Below are 19694 nucleotides of genomic sequence, written 5' to 3'. Positions count from 1 at the left end.
AGAGGTATTATTAAGATAAGCTAGTTAAAAAATGTTAAAAGAGGAAAAGTTAAAAAATGAGAGAATGAGAAAAAAATTAATTTAATTTAACTTTGCAAGACTAAAGGATCACAGAAGAAAGTCGTGAATTCTATGCGTTGCTTTCAGCTAGTTCTGAAGTTCCGCAGGTCTCGGTAATGGGTAAAGTTGGACTTGGCTGGACCTTCTTGCTGATCTTCTGCCCTGATTCTCAACCGTCTTTGTCGGAGGCGGGATCGCGCCGCCCTTGCCGGGCTGAGTCATCCCGGGGTTCGCTCGCGGAGCTTTCGGGCCCCGCGCGCTTTCCGTAGAGCCCCGGAGGCGATCCAAGATGGCGGCCGCCCGGTCTGCGGCGGAGGAGCCCAGAGCCCGGGGCGGCTCCTCGGGGAAGCCGTCAGTCCTCGCGTCTCCGGCGTCTCCGGCCGCGCTCCGAGCTCCCGGCCTGTGACCCAGCGTCTCTGTGTCTGGCGTCTGCAGAGCCCGCGGAGTCCGGCCTCCAGAGGAGGACGGTGAGTGTCCCCAGATCTGTAGCTTGTGGGGTCCCCGCGGGAAGACAGTGGCCCGACCGCGCCGTGGGTCATGGTTTAAGGTGACCCCGAGCTGAGAGCCCGTCCTGGGCTCCGTCTGGGCCGCCGGCTTCCCCGCTCCAATCCCTGCGAGCCCCGCCGCACTCAGACAGCCGTCCTTCTGTGACCCCGCGGGACCGAGACCGCACCGTCCCCGCGTGGGCTGCGCCCGCTTAGCCTCTGGGGCGCCGTCCTCCGTGCGGCAGACGGCTAGAAGTGCGATTTTGTGCGGCTCTGCGGCTCCCCCGCTGGCCGAGAGCCGGCCCCGCCCGCGCGGTCTCTCTTCCCGGGGCTTCAGACTCCCGTCTCCGCGCGTCCGGCCGCGGTCGATCCCGCGGTCGATCCCGCGGTCGATCCCGCGGTCGATCCCGCGGTCGATCCCGCGGTGGATCCCGCGGTCGATCCCGCGGTCGATCCCGTGGTCGATCCCGCGGTCGATCCCGCGGTCGATCCCGCGGTGGATCCCGCGGTCGATCCCGCGGTCGATCCCGTGGTCGATCCCGTGGTCGATCCCGCGGTCGATCCCGCGGTGGATTCCGTGGTCGATCCCGTGGTCGTTCCCGTGGTGGATCCCGCGGTCGATCCCGCGGTCGATCCCGTGGTGGATCCCGCGGTCGATCCCGCGGTCGACCCCGTGGTCGTTCCGAACGTGGTCCATTTTCTGTTCCGAGCTGCGGCTCCTCTTCGATCTCCTGCTGGGTTTGCAGGTGTTCGCAATGGTTTGAGGACTTTGCAGCCGAACTCCTGCGAGCTGATGTCCTCCCAGTCCGCTACCCCTCCACCTCGCTCCCTGTAAAGCATTTTACTTTTAAATAACTTTGGGTCAGAAATTTACAGAGGAATACAGGAAGTTCTCCATACCCCGGGGTGTGCTCCCTTGGGACAGAGACAGTCTTACGTCACCACAGGACGGCGGTCAGAGGAGGAGTCCACCTCCAACCTGGAACTGTCCTCTACCTTAGAGAGCGTGTTCAGACATCACCAGATGTCCCCGGAACGCCCTTTCAGCCCAAGGAGATAAAAGAAATGATACATATATACTCCTTCTGGTTCAAGAGCTAATCCAGGATCACAGGTTACCTTCCGTTGTCCTGTCTGTTTGCTCTCCTTTATTCTGGAACATTCTTCAGACTTCTCCAGTCTTTCCCAGTCTTTTATGAGAATGACGTCTTTGAAGAGGGAAGACCCATCATCTTGTCGAATGGCTCCCAATCTGCATTTGTCTAATATTTCTTTGAGGTTAGATTCAGTTTATGATTTTTTTGGGGGGGGGGCATGAATACCCCAGAGGTGACGTGTTCTCTTCCCGGCCTGATATAAGGGGCCCGTGACATCATCTGTCCCATTACTGGTGACAGTAACTAATCACCTGGGTCAGGGGGCACCTCTCCTCTGTGAAGTTACTGCTTCTCTTTGTGAATGATGACGAGCTTGTAGAGAGATGAAAACCCTCTACTTACCGTATTTCTCCTTGCAGTGCTAGATACAGATGATTCTGGCCTGAAACACGTATCACGAAGGTGGCTTCCGATTGGTAGTTTACTTCTGTATCCTGTCCTTCCTTATATTTTGTAGGGGGAACTCTGTAAGAAAGAGCTTTTCCTTTCCCCTTCCTCATGTACCTCATCAACATAGATTGATGAATTCTTTTTCATTCTCTGGATTATCACCCATCGTTACCAGTACTTGTTCTCTTGCTCTGGTTGCCCTAGGTTTGGCCGGTGGGAACCCCTTCACATGACATTGACATGTCCCCTTTATTCACAGAGCACTTCCTTGCATCTGTCACAATGGGGTGCTTCAGGCTCATCTTGAACTTTCCTTGGTCCGTCTTAGAAGGAGCCCCTCTCCCTCTGCATCTTCCCCTCTCTTTTCTCCAGGTGTTTCCACCCACCATAACTACTATCGAAATCATCTGATTCATACCCAGGTACCGTCAGTATTTTCTGTGAAACACTTTTCTCAGGAAAAGACCAGCGGGAGTACCTAACAATGAGGTGGGTCCAGAAAGGCTTCTCGGACTCATGCAGATCATCCCGTGCACGGCTGGGGGTCTGAGGAGCAGGCTAGCCTCCCAGGAGGCACATTAGCTTGACCAATTATCTGCCTCCAATTTTGCCCCAAGCCCCTGCAAGTAAAGCCCAGCTGATGGACAGTCTTATTCTTGCAAGACGGTTGTTTGACTTGGGGAACGGAGGATTAAAACCACACTGCTCAACGACGAGCCAAGTGTAGCCCCTAATGCACTACGGTAAGGATGCTTAATCTCCAGGGAGTGCCCCAAATCCCCAGGACGTGCTTTCAAGGCTTTGCTTTGCATTTAGAAGCCTTGATGAACAAAAAGACGCAGAAACCACACAAAGATGGGGTTTTGCTGGTGATCTAGCTGTCTGCCACTAGCCCATATAGTAGCTTTGTGAAAATTAGAAGGTGCTTTTCCCCCTTGGTAAATATAGCCCTGAGCCATGTTCAAGTCTTGTGAGTGCCGTGTGGGCTACCCACTTGCCCCCTTGGCTAGGCATCTTGTGCAGTGAAGAACCTGCACAACTATACCCAGCAGTTCAGAATCAAGAAGGTCCTGGATGTTTTCTTCCTTCCTTCCTTCCTTCCTTCCTTCTTTCATTCAATTTCTTTCTTCAGTCTCACCCAATTCACAGTGCTCACCATAGCACACACCCTCCCCGGCGTCCATCCTCAGCCACCCCATCCCTCCCAGCCCCCTCCCCTCCAGCAAACCTCAGTTTCCTGAGATTAAGAGTGTCTTATGCTTTGTCTCCCTCTCTGGTTTCATCTTGCTTTATTTTTCCTTCCCTTCCCCTGTGATCTGCCTCGTTTCTTAAATTCTGCATATGAGTGAGATCCTATGATCATGGTCTTTCTCTGAATGACTTATTTCGCTCAGCATAATACCCTCTAGTTCCATCCATGTTGTTGCAAATGGCAAGATTTCTGGCTTTTTGATGACTGCATTGTATTCCATTGTATAGATATACCACATATTCTTACTGGATGTTTCTTTCTGCCACGAGGAGTTCTGCCGACAAAAGGGCACCTGAATGGTTCAATGTTAGCATTTAGGTGTGGACAAATGCCAACTCCTCGAAGTGTTTGCTCTCATGAAATACTTCATGAATCACAGGCTCAACTCTTGTTAGGGGAAAGCTAGGTTAAGAGGCCTCTTGTGGGGACCTTTGTTTTTGCCTGTGCTTCTGGGGTGGTGCCAGGAGAGTAAACTGCAGTCCAATCTGCAGCCCGCCAGCCTGGGGAGGTTGTTCCCCAGGGGGAGCATTTCTGGAGTAGCTGTGATGACCCAGAGGCCAGAGCGTTGAGCGTCTGTCACATGGGGAGTCGGGGGCATTCCGGGCTCCAAGGCCGTGAGCATCTGAGGACGTGGGGGTGCCTCGGAGGGTAGAGCCCGCTGTGAGGAGAGCGTGCAGGGGGAGAAGCAGGGGAGCCTGGAGGCCAGGCAGGAAGGAGTCCCTCTGTCACATGCTTGTCCCCCCTCCCCTTGACATTTTCATGTCCATTTCACAGAAGAGACTCAGAGTGAGTTAGAGCGTCCACCTCCTGTGAACAGCTGGTCATGTGCTGGGGTAAATGGGGGACAGAGCGCTGCGCGGATCGCAGAGCTTACTTGCCCCTCCCGTGCAATATCGTCTTTACTCAGTGATATGGTCTCCTTCAGCCCTGCAAGATGCCTGCCTTTTCGTAGGCGAGGAAGAGAGGCGTCAGGACCAGGAAAGGTGTATTTAACCAAAACCCCAAAGTAATGGTGCTGATAACACATAAAGGCTTATTTTTCTTTTCAGTAAAATGAGTGTAAAAATAGGGTGTCCAGGGTCAGTCTGGCGGCCCCACAGCTGTCATTGCTTTAATCTTTTGCTCTACTGCCCTTAAACCCCACGGTGGGACAGTGGGGATCTGGGCATTGGGGTTTGGATGGGTCGGATCAGAGGGGGCACATACCACCCCCACTGACATGCCACTGGCCGGCACTCAGTCCTGTGGCCGTCTTGCTTCAAGGAGGCGGGGAATGCAGTGCGTGGACAGGATGGGGCAGGTGGGCCTTGTCAAGTGCCACGGCCACTGGGCAGGCGGCGAGCATTCCGCTGGCCGTGCAGAGGGAAGTCATAGGCCCACGCAGAACTGGAATTCAAACCCTGGGACCCGAGAGGGAAGAGCCGGCATCCTTCCTCAGCAGCAGACAGCCAGAGCTCAGGGCTTTGCTGGGATGACCAGCCGCATACTGTCCCCTCCCCAGAAGCTCGGGGGCACAGTCAGCCTCCTGTCAAACCTCCTCTGAAGGATACAGTTAGTAGAGCTCTCCAGACGGGGCAGAAAAGTGCAGCCTCCCCCCATGACCTGAATGGATCATTTGTGGCTCAAATGACAGACAAATGCAATAATTAGGCCTATTTAGTAAAGAGGGGGTGAAAGGTCAAATGGGAGGCCAACTGTCTCCTATTACCAGCCTGGTGGTGACCACGTTGGGTGATGTTTGCACAACAAAGCAAGGCTGGCCATCAGGAGCTTGGCTTCCAGGAGGCCGACGCCAGGCTTGCAGGGCCCCAGGACCCAGGTTTGGGCCTGTCCTTGTGGGTCCGCATCCCTGACAAGGCCCGGGGGCTGAGATGCCCTCACCGCCCGTGCTGTTGCGTCACAGCAGGGCCGGCAAATGAGTCGGGTCATCACCGGACAGGGCCTCCTCCTGCCCTGCACTCTGACTCCCCAGCTTATCTCTTTCTTCTTCTCCCCCCGCCCCCAGAATCTGATTTCACTTTATTTTAACCCAAAGCAGATGATACGCTAGCTTCTGAGCCTTTTCTTTGCTCCCTGCCTGGGAGGATTTTCTGAGGGTCTCCCAGGCTTGAGGGGTGAGAAGGGCAGGGGCAGCTGGGCGTGGGCCAGGGACCGTGGACACAGGGCACGACACGTGTGTGGTCTCCCTTCCCGCCTCCCTTCCTCCTGCTGCCCCTCCCCCTCTTTCTCTGACTCCAGGACAGTGGGGACTGGAGTCCCTTCCGATGACAAAGCCAGCAGTGTCCCGCAGGAGCCTCTTCCTCCTGGACCTGCACTGCGTGTCAGAGACGGGGGCAGGATTCCACTCAGGCCCTCAACAAACTCTTGCAGACGCCCGGAAAGCTGGGCCAGTTCTTGCACAGCCTGTGTCGGGCATCTCCAGTTGGGTAGGGGACGTGGGGAGGGCCACAGCCCTTCCCATGAACCCCCTCCCCTCCTCCCGCTCTGCCGAATGGGACAGGGCTGGACTCTCAGGCCAGGGACCAGCCTGCATTTCACAGAGCCCCGTGGGCAAGCTGAGGGTTGCAAATACGTTTCCGAATTCCCCTGGGAACTTCGGAAAATGAAAAACCAAACCCCATTCTCCTCCTAGGCCCTTCTTGGAGGCACGATGATGGGTCACACATGGATTCCCTCATCCCCTGTTGGTTTCATGCTCCTAGAGCCTCTTGAAGGACTCACCATGCCCTGGGTTGTGGAGGGGAGACACGACTCCAGAGAACACGGGTTCACGGGCTTCAGAGGGAAGTCACCCAACTCTCTGGGGCTCAGTTTCCCCATCTGTCAAATGGGGGTGAACACAGGTCTCTTGTCTCAGGGTTGACATCAGAAATGAAGGCAAGAAGCACCCCCAGAGTCCTGGTCCGTGGGACTCCCTGTTTCCCCTTGCAAAACCTCTGTAAGGCCTTCAAGAGACAAGAATTGCTCCTTTTTGCCTTAGGGACCCCTTGTCAAACCCCCTCTTTCCTACCTGGTTATTCTTGTTCAAAAAGGTAGGTTTAGCTGGGGAGGGGGCAGAGGTGAGGGTGCTTGAGAGCAAGGCGTTATCCGGCTTGGTGACTCAGGAAAAGTGGCCATCCCCGTGTTCTGTCCCCTGTGGCCTGGAAGCTAGGAGGCCACCGGCACCAGGCCAGAGTCCCCCCACGCAGCAGATCCTGCATCCGAGCTCACGGGCACCTTGCGGGTGCTTGGGGCAGGGGCCACCAGCTGTGGGCAATTTGCTCTTAGACAGATACAACTTCCTGGTTCTCAGAGCAGAAGCATTTTTATAATTATTATTTTCAAAAAGCTCAGTCTCTTTCCTGCTGTCATATCAGTTTTTGTAACAGTGAGTAAAGGTGCAGGGAACGGAAGCCGGGGGGCCCGGGGGCAGTGCCAAGGGAGGAGGAGCACGCAGGGGTCCCGTCTGGGTGCGGGGGCCAGGCCGTGGACGAGGAGATGGGGGGCACGTGGGATGCCCCCCAAAGGCCAGGCGAACCCCAGCCAAGACCCGAGACCCGGACGGGGGGGTGAGGGAGCACATGAGTGGCCCCCCCGGGAGGCTGCTGCTGCTGCGCTTCGTCGGAAGGAGAGCAGGACGGAGGCTGCCGGCTGTCTGTCTGTGGAGGAGGTCCTCGTGTGCCCTCAGAAGCCCCTTGACTCCAGGGGACAAGCCAGGTCCCTCGGGAGGGATGATTTTTGTTTTACTGTACAAATTAGAGTCCAAGTGTCAAAGCCACCGACTCAGCCCTCGGAAATGAAAACACTGGAGATAGATTTGACTAAGAGGAAAAAGACCATGTTGTCCAAAACCACGATGGAATGCAGCTCAGCTCGGGAGACACCTGAGACCCTCCTCCAATCAGCAAGGGTCTGGGCTCCCGCAGAACAAGAAATCCTGCGGGCGAAACATTTCTCTCACGCAGAGGTGCAAGGTTGCTTTCATGCCCGGCACCCAGTTTGCGTCTTGCTTCCAGAGACTGACCTTTAACCCTCCTGTGAAACTGGGCGCTTGCATCACTCCCAAGCACGCCTGGGGATCCTCGGATTTGGGCTTCTGTGGGGTGGGCGGCTGGGCGTGGGGAGGAAGCTCCCGCCACCCTGGCCCCCAGGAGCTACGCATGGCGGGCGGGGCGTCCACACCCTCACCTGGGCTTGGCCCCGGCTCGCGGGCACAGTCACGGCCACGGCTGCTTGGGGCACTCGGTCAGTATTGCTTTGTGTGTTGACCGTGCCCTCCCCGTGAGGTCAGTGCTGCTGTCACCGCCACTTCACGGATGAGGAAACTGAGGCACAGAGAGGCTAGGTCACGAGGAAGCTGGGCAGCCAGGCAGCAAACCATATGAGCCTGAGAACCTTCTGGGAGCACGTAGGCTCGTTTCGGGGCTTCCCACACACCCGTCGGACCCTGGCATTGCCGGTGCCCACGCTCTGGCCCCACAGGAAAGGCGGCGTGCGGGCCACCCCAACGCGGAGCGCCCGGTGCGGGGCGCTGCTGCGAGCCGAGAGGCGTGCGCTGTCCTCCCACGGCCCCGTGTGCGGCGGGCGTGAGAGCGCAGAAGGACGCGGTGGCCCCGCGGAGAGAGTGTCACTTGCAGAGACAACCAGACAGCGGGGCTGGGTGAGGGAGCCGGTGTCGAAGCTGAAGATGGAAACGGACCACTTGCCCGCGGACACCGCGAGGCCTGCACGTCGCTTCGCTTGGGAGCTCAGCGTCTGGCGGTGCCGTCAGCCACACCAGCGCCCCTCAGGCCCGCCGCACAGAGACTGGTTCCTCGTAGCCCGTGTGTGGCTCTTACCCCAGCCTCGGGAGTGGTGGCGAAACAGCTGGACGTTTTTGCCCCCATCCTAAAGATGAGAACGAGGGGGGAAGTGGGCGTGCGTCGAGTGTTAAGCCGAGAAGCTGCATCTTGAAGCTCGTGGTCCTTCATCCGGATCAATCACAGGCATTTCCCCCCGCTAGTATCTGTTTCCCAAAGAGCATCGTGTTTCCGCCACAAGGTCACTGAAACCAATTAAAACCACGGAGCCGGCACCTCACTCCGCCCCGCTCCTCAGCTCCTGCAAATCGGATTTACTGAAAATTGGATTTCCACTCCCTTGTAGTGGGTAAAAAAGAAAACTCTCTTTTCTGTGAGATTTTGGTTTCGGTGCCTAATTAGGTTGGTTCCACCATTATTGCGTTTTAAAAGTAAAACATGATTTCATAATGAACATCGAAACCGCAGAGGAGATAAGCGAGAAAGCCACAGCAGATGCTCGCAGGCCCGGGGTTGGAGGGGGCCTGGTTGGGCAGGTGAGCCGGTGTCGGAAGCTGTCCCGCACATTCCGTGGAGGAAGGGCTGGTCCTTCCCCGCATCCCTGCTCTACTGAAAGGAGCATTGGAGGCGGGGGGGCAGGGATGGACCAAACGAATCAGAACCTTCTCCAGAATCCGACTTTGGCTACGTGTCTCTCATTCAACTTCAAACACGCTGGGATGGTTCTGGTCATCTGCCTCTCTCCCTCCTGTGCTGCTTTCTGGTTTCCACCCCGGTGCACACACAGACTGTCCCCAAAGACCTGAGCGTGGGTCCTCACCAGAGGGAAGCTCCAGGCCAGCTGCTTTGTACAGATGTTCTGCTCCAGTCTCCAGCCTGGGATGGGCAGCGTCTCAATGATGGGATGCTTGGGGGGCCGGCATTCCCCAAGACTTGGGGGCTTCTCCCCACAACTGATCCACACACATTATCCAGCTCAGTTCTTCTTGCAAATACAGAGGAAAAACTGCGCCCCGAGGGCTGTGATTGCTTCGAAAGCACAGGGAGTAAACCACTGTCAGTTAGCCCGGGGGGGGGGGGCGGGCAGGGAGGGTGTGGAAGGGACAGCTTCATGGCCCCCCAAACACAGGAACGTCACCATTTAAAAAAAAAAAAAAAGGAAAATACTATAGCCACCAAATTCCCATGTGGCTCCCCGCCCCGCCCTCTGTCCCTACATCTAGATCAGAGTTTTAGAGCCAGAAGTTTAAACCTTCAGAAAAGGAGCCCTTTTCAGATGAAGTACATCAGATCTATTGATTTACCTTACAGCTTACGGCAGATCAGTTTCGCCGTTAACCCCATGCATGTTTTATCAAACGGGATGGCGTTCACTAGCCTGTGCTTTGTTTGCTTGGCAAGCATTCTTTGAGCACCTACTGTGTGTTGGATACTGTATTGGGTGCTGGGGATAGAGAAGAGACTAAAACCAAGACCCGGCCCCAGTGGGGCTCTGGTGGTGGGCGGGGAGAGGGGAAGACTAAACACGGATACGGGGCCTGGCAGGCCGAGTGGTGGAATGTGTCTTGGAGAAGAGGGGGCAGTAAGGAGGGGGATGGGCACTGGCTGTTGGAACAGGTCACTGTCCAGAGGTCATTGTGATTGCCTGTGTGTGCATTGTGCTGGTGCTACCGCACACACCCATTTTACAGCTGAGGGAACCGAGGCTCGGCAGTCCGTGAGCCGCTATCCTAACATCATCCAGACAGTGTCAGGATTCTGATTTCTGTCCAGATTTGCCTGACGCCGGTGTCCAAGCTCTTAGAGGACGTGTTTTTCCCTAACAATTTAACTGGCTTTCTCCTGCCATAGCCAGTCCCCATCTACCCCCAGCAGAAATCACTGTCCCTTTTATTGATGAGGGGACAGAGGCCCAGAAAGTCATTTGCAGATGTCCTTACCCCGACCCCCTGTCCCCAGCGCTGTCCTGTTGGGCCCAACAGTACATTTGACAGCAACGGGCCCTCCTCCCCGGCCAGACCATTAAAAAGTGACAGAGTGACCTCCGACATGATTCATTCTGCGGAGTGCAGCATCCAGAGGCCAGAAAGCTGAGTGTGCGCAGATTTCAAGGAAGATTGAGGCATTTATCGCAGGAAACCACCTTAATTGCTGTTAACATAAACCCTTGCGTGACCGCAGCTAGAGATCTTGATTTGTGCCTTGAGACTGGGGGGCAGAGTCGGGGGACCAGGTCTGCCCAGGATCTTAAGGAGACGGGAGGTTGCCTCCTGGTGTCTGTTCCCCGTCTGTTTGTTTGTTTGTATTTTTGTTAAAAAAAAAAACAAAACACAGCATCAAAGCGGGCCTGCTGTCCACTGCCCTGGAGCCCGCCTCCGATGGGCAGGGCTGGCGTGGAGGGAGGCAGTGGCTACCCTCCCTGAAGGTTGTGCGGGGTTGTGCGGGGTTGTGCGGAGGAGCCCTTCCTTGGCAGGTTGAGGCGTGCATGGCTGTGGGGAGCCTGCAGCTCCGCTCACGGTAGCTTCCCCTTACCTGTCCCAGTCTCTGCTTTGAGAAATTTCCCCGGGGGGAGCTTTCTTCCTTTTATCTATATTCACTGACATCCTCCCTGTTTTTCACTGGGAAAGGAGCAAATGCTTGCTTGGACGAGTTCAACCGATACAGGTGAATCCAAATAGTTCAACCGATACAGGTGAATCCCTCATTCCACACTGTGGGCAGCCTGGGAAATAGTCTGAGTTTTCCTCTGTTTGTTCAACGTGTTTTCCTTACAAAAAAGATGGCTGTGTACATTTTGTCCTTCAGCTTGCCTTTCCACTCACTCATTTATCGGGGATAACTCTCAAAAGTCAGTATGAAAAAGTGAGTTTTTTCTAACCAGAGTATTGGATTAAGTCCATGAATCAACCAGTCACTGTCATTTCTTAAAGTGAGCCTTTCCTTTGAGCAATAAGACTCCTATAATTCAACCCATTCCACCTTTCCTTTGGCTGCCAGGAAGCTCCATTGCTAGTTGAAGTCATGAATTCCTTCCTCTCTTCCCTCCCTGCACGAAGTAGGTGATACTACTCCCACCTCCCACATTGTGACATCAAACTTATTTTGTACGAGTGTTTACTCTCTGCTCCGAATTACAAGCTTCTTGTAAGCAGGACATATGTGCTTTTCACTTTTATTTTCTCCCTCTAGCTAGTGCCCAGCACATGCACATGGATTTTGTTTAATGACTAGTTTGTGAAGGGACCTGCGATGTCCGGTGTCATCTGTTCCTCTTTCTTTTCCACTGGCTTTGTTCTGTTCTGATTTTTCAGTTATCCTGGTTTCTATGCTGCTTTCTTTTAAAAGATGTATTAAATTATTTTGGAAACCAGGTGGGAGGTAAAATTTTTCTTCTTCTTTAAAAAAAGATATTTTATTTATTTAGCAGAGAGAGATCACAAGTAGGCAGAGAGGCAGGCAGAGAGAGAGAGGAGGAAGCAGGCTCCCCGCTGAGCAGAGAGCCCGATGCGGGGCTCGATCCCAGGACCCTGAGATCACAACCCGAGTGGAAGGCAGACGCTTAACCCACTGAGCCACCCAGGCGTCTCTAAAATTTTTATTCTTAAAAGTAAAGAGAAATGCATCAAAGCAATGGGACAAACTGACAAATCAATGACAAATTATCCCAGAAAGCACACTGGGAAATTCTCCCTGTCGCTGTGGCTCCCAGTGCTACAGTGCAGTGCCTCTCCTCACCAAGCTTGTCTCCGTGTGGACCTGAGCACAGGGTCTGCCCAGAGCCACCACTCCTGACCCCTTTGTCTGCAACCACCCGTTCCACAGCCTGCTGCTCTCATCCAGTACTCCTCACCACGAGTGTCACCAGCCCAGCCTTACTGATCATTCCGTCCACCCTGGCTGATCTTCCCATAGCCACGATGCCCCTCATCAATGATGTGAAGCCCAGTGATGTCCAGTGATGCCCAGAGATGCCCCATTATGGCCAGTGATGTTCAGCAGTGCCTTAAGATGCCCAGTGATGCCCAACAGGGTCCAGAATGGCCGCTGATTCCCAGGGATCCCTTGGATGCCTGTGGTGCCCGACAATGCCCAGTGATGTCTGACGTTTCCTCTGGTGCCCAAAGATGCCCAGGGACACCCAGTGTTGCCCAGTCGGAAGGGCCCTCCCCACGGCCCCAGTGCCAGCCCACTGTGCGCACAGGTCCCCAAGCACAGAGCTAGGAAGCTCCTGGTTGGGATCTTCTCCGGCAAGCGCCACAGCCCTCCCCTCCCCCACTCGCCACCTGGACAGTTGTCATTGCCCGGCTGCCCACGGTCCGCTCCTCTGAAGCCTTCCCGACCGACGCCTCCGGCTGCCTCCTCAGTCGTCCGTGCTGCAGTTCCGGACGGAATGTGTCCTAGGAGCCGCATGCCGAATCCACCTGCCCTACCGGCAGCCCCAGATGAGGGCCGACAGTCTCTACAACAGCTCTCTGCAGGGCAGCGTGGCAAGGCGGCCCTGACCTGCCCCCTTCCTGCCCATCCCCACCCCTGCAGTTAATTCTCCCTGAGGTCGATCCTGGACTGATGACTTCCGACTGCCGTACTGGGACGCATGGGCCTGGCTGCTGGGGGCTTCTCACCGCCAGACCGACCAACCCCAGGGCAGAAGGGTAGATCCTAGGGGCATCAGCATCATTTACTCATTGGCTGGTTCATTCCTTCCTCCTTCATTTGTTCATGCTTCCATTCGTTCATTTATTCCCTTTGCACTGCTGTGTGCGCCGGCAGGACCAGCCTCTGCCGCAGCTCCCTGAGCAGAGCTGGGCCTGGACGTCTGGCCGAGCACAGGGCTGTGCTCCGAGCGGGGCTCCACGAGCACTGCCGGGTGCTGAGGGTCAGTAGTCGCTGTAGGTCCCCACGGGCCGGGGCCGGGGCTCAGGCCGGGGACTGAAGAATGACAAAGCGTTGGAGAGTGCGGGCGGGAAGGGGGCAGGACCCCCATCAGGACTGTGGCTCTGCAGGGCCCTGGGGGCCTTGTGAGCGCAACATGAAAATTTTGTGAGCCACCCACATTAGCAAATGTTTAATTGTTCTCCTGGGGGGCAAACAAAGGCACGCTGGCGCTATAGGCTTCCTCAGAGTTTGATGACAGAGTGGAAGCACTTCCGTTCAGGAATTTGGAGGAGCAGAGACCATAAGCCTCTCAGATCATCTGCGCCCAGTAAAGCTTTCCCTGAAGGAGAGCTTGGCCCATCTCTGAGGAAAGTCAGCCTTCCTGGAAGCCCAGGCGGGCGCCTGGAACTGCACCACACATTCAGAAATGCAGGGTGGCGAGTTGGCGAGGTCGTGTCCCCGGCCCAGGCCCAGCAACTCTGCCCAGGAGCCGGGCAGTATGTCCGGGAGTCACAGACCCCGAAGCCGGCCCTCAGGGTCGCAGTATGGGAGACTCGCCTTGTTGTCAGACCCCTGGGAGTGCAGAGGAAGAAGCGTCTGTAGAAACTTGAGTTCTTTCCTGGGAAGTTGTGAGTCGCCTTGTAGGCAGGGCATTCTGGCCGCAGCAAGCCCCACACTGCCGTGCGCAAGCCACCAGCGTGAGCCGCAGCCCTCGGGCGAAGCGGGACAGATGTTTGCTAGAGAAAGTTGAGTGTTGGTGGAAGCACACAGGTTTATTCTTTTTTCTCTTGTGTGACTCTCCCATGAGTGAGTGGCTTTTGTTTGAACAGAGCCAAGGCCTGGGGCACCCAGGTTTCCTCATTTGCAGGAAAAACCTCGTGCATTCTCGTGGGCATCTGCAGGAGCCCAGGGCTCGATACTGATGGCCTGGGGAGTGTGATGGAGACTGGGGGTCCTGGGACTGGGGGCACATGCACTGCACTAGAGAGGGTAGGGCAGGCTGGCAGGGGGCCGGGAAACTGAAGGGAGCCAGAGAGAGGAGGAGGAAAGAGAAGACAAGAGACCAAAAAGAAACAGAGAAAGAAAGAGTGCACGCACATGCAGATGGACAGAAACAAACAGAACAGAAGGCAGAAGGAGAAAAAGATGGGGAGAGATCTGGACAGAGACACAGAGACACAGAGAGACACAGAGACAGACCCATCCTTATAGTCTCCACCCGGTGAGCACAGTCATGCCCCTGTCCCTACCAGGTCCCGCCGTCACGTGTGGTGTGTCTGTGGGCTGCACCCCCTTCCATTTGAATAGAAAACACGGGTGTGACCTTCAGAGATGCAGAACTTCCTACATCCCGGCGCCTGTCCGGGAACATCTCAACTTGTCCGTCTGGCGCTTTATGAGTGAGGTGCGCCCCTGACTTTACCTGTGCATGGGGTTGGGATCCAGGGCCCGGCTCCCTGCCCAAAAGAACCCAGTGGCCAGCGATCTTCAAAGGGACCACCCAGGTGGACTTAGGACACAGTTGTCGTGGGATCCCACATCAGCGTCTCCTTGCACAGCCCCAGACAAGGTCCCAGGGAGCTTCAGGGAGTTATCTCTACATCAGGACACTTTGGGGGTCTTTTCTGGGATGAAGCAACCATGTGACACCCATTCCTTTGGGCCATTCTTTGCAGGCAGATGGGGATGGAGCCAAAGGGTTTGTGGTTTTCAATTGGTTGAATGTAAAGCCAGCATCTGTGGGAAAACCAAGGACACTGTCCAGGGCCGCTCCCCGAGGCATCCCCCAGAAGGGCTCAGGGTCTCACCCATGGGGATGTTGAGATGCTGTTCAGCTAGAAAATAGAAGTGGGGTACAGACATGGGGCATTCAACATGGAAGGGTTGGGACACTCAGGAGGAAGGGGAAGGGGAGAATAAGAGGAGGGAGAGAAAGGAAAGGAGGGCTGGGGCAGAGATGCAGGGAACAGAAGAAACCAGAGACTGAAGACAGAGGAGGGGGAGGGGAGGGGGAGGAAGGGGAGTGGGGGAGGGGAGAGAGCTTTCCCCGGAATCTCCCAGAAGCTCACAGCCTCTGAACAGCTCCACAAACCCTTGATTAAATGTGTGAGACGAAGGTCTCGACCTGATGGGGCCCCATCCCTTGCAGCTCTGATACTCTAGAATTCCGTGAAATCATTTCGTAGCGGGTCATATTCAGGACGGGCGACACCGATGGTATCGCGCTCTGTGTGTGCACCGCATTCGCAGTAAATGAATATTATTTCATTACAAGAACAAATCATTATTATTGCCAAGTGGAGGGCAAATGGGGCCAAGGATTATTAAAACCATACTTCCGACGGCTATCAGCTCCCGTACGAAGACATCAATCTCTCCTCTCGGGCAGCTAAGCCTGGCGAAATCCGCTTTTAATTACCGATCGGCATTGACTTAATGTAGCATAGCTGTCTTATCACATTTAAAGTACGCGTCTACTTAAGATATTTAATTTAAAGTGATATCCTTAATTTCCTCATGGTTTCCAAAGTTTATGTTAACTGTAACCTGCTAGTTTGCAAATGCACTCCCTCTTTGATTACAAGTCAGATCCCACACTTTTGTCTCTAGTTACTTCAGGGGCAATGCCCGAGCTCAGGCTGTTCATCCCTGCCCTGCCCGGTGTCCTGCGTCTGTGTGGCACGACATGATTACGAGCACGTGACAGTTACAGTGCTGGCCAGCACTGATTGAGCACCTGCTGTGTGCCAGGCAGGGGGGTGTGCCTCCTTTCATGGCGCTGACCCAACAACCCAGCGGGCAGGTGGTGCCATTTTATGCCCGTTTACTGAGGAGGAGGCCCTGGTCACATAGCTGGGGGGCAGGAGAACCAGGGTAGATGCATCTGTCCGTCTCTTCTAAACGTGGTGCCTGTCTGGACAGACCTCATGCAGGGACCCGGTGGGAGTGGAATGACAGAGGCCACTTGCAGCGCCTGGGAAAATTACACGTGCGGCTGAAGCATTACTCCGGGGGTCCCTCGCTCTGAGCCTCAGAGCACGCAGCTTCTGCCCCCACGCTGTAGATGTGCGTCCCACGCCCGGGATGCAGCCACTGTGCAAGGACGTGATGGTCCACGTGGGAATCTCTGACACTAAGACCTGAGCCTTCCCTCCACGGCCCTCTCCCGAGGAGGACGTGCTCCCATGGCGTCTCTGGCCTGGGCACTACCATGAGGCCTGGCCCGGAGATCGGGAGGCCGGCAGGGGTGCTGACTGGTTGTGCAGGTCAGGAGGGGCAGGTGCACAGCTCAGAGGCAGGTGGAAGGGCCCCAGCCCCACGCGGTGCTGCCAGCCAATACCAGCACTGCCAGCTAGGCAGTGCCTCTGTCTGTTTCCTGAGCCGCCCAAGAAACCCTCAGTGGGAGCTCTGTGTCTACCTCCTGGGCTGCTTGAACTGAATGAAATCTCTGCCCCAAGGTAGCATGAATCCTGAGAATCTGTCACATATTCTCCAGCTTCTCCTCATCGTCTTTATATTTCAGGGAAGGAGCTGCCTCTTTTCAATTCTATAAGCTTCCATTATGAGAGCAACATAACGGAAGCTTCTAGAATTTTTAATTTTTATTTTAGAGGAGAAAATAAACAGATATTTCCCCCTTAGAAAGGAACGACATTTTAGGCTGACAGCAGAGAGACAGCAAACGAAGACCCTGGGGCTGACCCCCCAGGTTTGAGCCCGGGTGTCCTGGGACAAGCCCTGTGCCCGCCCTGTGCCTGTCCCTGCATAGGAGGGTTACAGGAAGTGCTCTGTGTGAGTGCACAGCACACCCCCTGACACTGCGCAGTTGTGCCCTGAGTGTGAGCTTAACTGTCACTGTTCATTAATTAGGAGCCTCGTCCGACACAGGTTCAAAAACTGGAACCCGCGTACCTTGCTGGTGAGGCACCGCACAGAATCCTGCTGGAGAAAGCGCCTTCCCGATCATTGAGCCCCTCCAATTCGTTAGTGCTCTCAGACACATGGACACGCGTCTCTTCCCACTTTCAAGGACGATGAATTCAATTTATAATATGAGATTACAGCCCAAATTAGTCCCAAACATTTAGAAATGAGAATTGGTCATGGTCATGTTTATTTCACCCATTCATCCTGAAGCCTCCAGCCCCCAACCCCTACTGGTCTATTTGCATCTCAGGATTTTCCAAGAGAACTAACAAAACGCTTAATCCTGAGTGATGTTTCGAGTGTCCCCGCATGCCAAGCGGTGTCCATGCGGCAGGTCCTTCTGGGATCATAGCTATAAGGCGGCGCCGCATTTTATGGATGAAGGTACTGAGGCTTTTAGGACTTTGGTGAACTTGCCAAGAGCACAAGCATCCTGGCTGTCCGTGGGCCTGGGCGCTGAAGGACAGCCGTCCACTAGCAAGGCATAAAACTGCTAACCAGAGGCCGCAGGCGTCGGAGAAGAACATTGCGTCACATGGACGTTTCATGGGGCACGGACGTTTCGTGGAGGAAAAGGGACTAAGTCAGTTCTAACTCGGTCAAACACATGTAACTATTTTAAAACCCCCCTACTAAGGCAGTGCTCATTTTGTAACTCTTTTAAGTGTGCTAAATATACATTTGTTGCAGATGTACCCAACTCTTAAGGGTATCTAAAAGTTTCACTTTTTTTGTGATTCTTTGTGATGCGTGCAGTGTCTTGAGTTTCCGAGAGGATTTTATAGTTTTTCAGTGTTTGCAAAAGTTAAGTTTTCCCTATTGAATGTCAACAGTGAGTGCTAAAACAAAACACAAAACAAAACAAAAAAAGTTTCATGATCTTCCCAGAATTAGGGATTGAAGGGATCTGGGATAATTTTGGAGCCGGGTCAGAGGGGATCCCTATTAATTAAACTTTGGGGCCCGGGAATTCCTAAGGGGCTCCGTGAGGGCTCAGGGCTCGGGGACCCCTGAAATTTTGGGCGGAGCCTGGGAATGCCGGCTCCCAGACACAGGCCCGCGCCTTCTTTCATCTGTTGTCAGCCTGGCTCATGACTCACACCAGAGGCCGGGAGAGACGAGGCCCAGGACATCCCACAGCACACCCACCCCAGGGTCACAAGGAAAGGGTCTGGCTACTTCCCTTCCTCCGGTCACCTAGCGGCTCGGTATTTGGAATCCACCAGGAAGTAGGTACTTGGGTTAACAAAAAATGTGTAATATTTTTGACCTAATTTCAGGAAATCACAAATAACCATTCCAGAGCAGCTGTTCTATTTTTTTCCACTGGGAAAGGAAGTTTGCACACTTTAAAACATTTTTTTTAATCACAGAGGACTAGTAAAATAAATTATGGTACATCCATAAGCTGGCATATGGGGCAACCATTAAAGTGAGGTTTATAAGGGACCTTCCGTGAAGTGCGCATGAGATATCGGTGATGAGGACGGCGTGGGACAGACTCTGACGCTGGCTTCGTGTAACACGCACACATGCACACATGCCATGCTCACACCTGTGCGCACACGTCTGCACACATGCACACCCATGCACATGTAGCCGTGCATGTGCACACGCATGCACAAACACACCAGACAGACCGAGGACGGTTTGCCACTGTGCTGGCTGCGGTCACTTGTAAGCGGGCAGCCTTCAGGTCACTTTGATTTTCCCTTTTAAACTCCTAAATTTTCTCCAAGGAAGGACTGTTAACATTTACAACAGAAGCCAAAGGATTATAATGAAACACGGTCTCTCTAGAACAGAAACTGTTGAATCAGGGTGTGGAGAAACCGTCAGCAGTGATTGTGTTGTGAGTAGGAAGGTTTCAAAACGATCTTTAAAAACCCAAAGCCAGGGCTTCAGGTTTAATTCAAACTTTGGAAAACTCGCAGGTCCCATTACATATGCTTATTTCTTTGACATTTAAGCAGCCGAGCTGAGGAGTCAGAATCTGTGGCCCGCACAGTTTCGGAGAGTGTCGGGCAGGGTCCTGAGTGCTCCCCAGTGTGGCTGGTTTTGTTTCGCCGTCTGTGTACCTTGGTGTAAAGGTCCAAGGGATGGAGATTCAAATCCAATCTGTGGTGTGGCCCACAGAGAGAGAGAGGAGTATCCCCATCCAGGCTAATTCCTTCTTGTTTTGTCTAAAAAGCAGGAGAATTTGGAGCTGGCCCTAGGACAGGGTTTCCAGAACGTACAAAGTATGAAATGGCAGGTCACAGCAGACCCGCCTCGCAGGCTGTTCCGGGCCAGAGGCCAGCCCCGGGCGCCCAGCGGGAAGGGGCTGACCCTGACCTCCCGGGAATAAGCTCCCCACCCCCCCACCCCCAGCAACCCCTCCCCAGCCCCCCTCTCCTCCTCAGCTTTTCCCAAACTGGCGGGTCTGGATGCAGGCCCCGGGGTCAGCGCCAAGGCAGGGCGCCGCTTCGCAGAGCTCACGCAAGGGCCTCTGCCCGAGGATGGAGTAAACAGACTCTCCTTAAAGGTCACTTCTTCAGCTCCGGCTCTGGCGGCCAGAGGAAGCTGCAATCATTTTTCAGGGCTGTAAATGCCAGAAGAAAAACTCAGCGAGTCCTAGCTTCCCTCCATGCCCCTCGTCAGCCCAGCGCCTTCTCACAAGGCATTTCCTTGCCAAATAAAGATGCTTTTTTTAAGCCTGAACCCTGAACAGACCTCAAGTAACCTTTGCTCAAGGGTCTTGGGATGCAAGCTTTTATAAATTTAGTTCACA

General features: G+C 54.5%; 1 protein-coding gene and 1 long non-coding RNA gene across 6 annotated transcripts in view; one reads left to right on the top strand and one right to left on the bottom strand.

Moving 5' to 3' along the window:
* Window positions 1-19694, top strand: part of LOC116578735 — a 414337-nt gene that overhangs the window by 165424 nt on the left and 229219 nt on the right. The gene's annotated exons all lie outside the window — the stretch shown is intronic.
* LOC116578738 lies at window positions 13914-14678 on the bottom strand. The gene is made up of 3 exons (XR_004281034.1): window positions 14607-14678; window positions 14288-14290; window positions 13914-13958 (listed from the first exon to the last, which is right to left on the bottom strand). It is a non-coding gene; the product is annotated as an uncharacterized LOC116578738 (long non-coding RNA).

This window comes from Mustela erminea, chromosome 19, assembly GCF_009829155.1.
Source record: "Mustela erminea isolate mMusErm1 chromosome 19, mMusErm1.Pri, whole genome shotgun sequence".
Classification (NCBI taxonomy): domain Eukaryota; kingdom Metazoa; phylum Chordata; class Mammalia; order Carnivora; family Mustelidae; genus Mustela; species Mustela erminea.
This window is presented reverse-complemented; position numbering and strand designations above follow the sequence as displayed.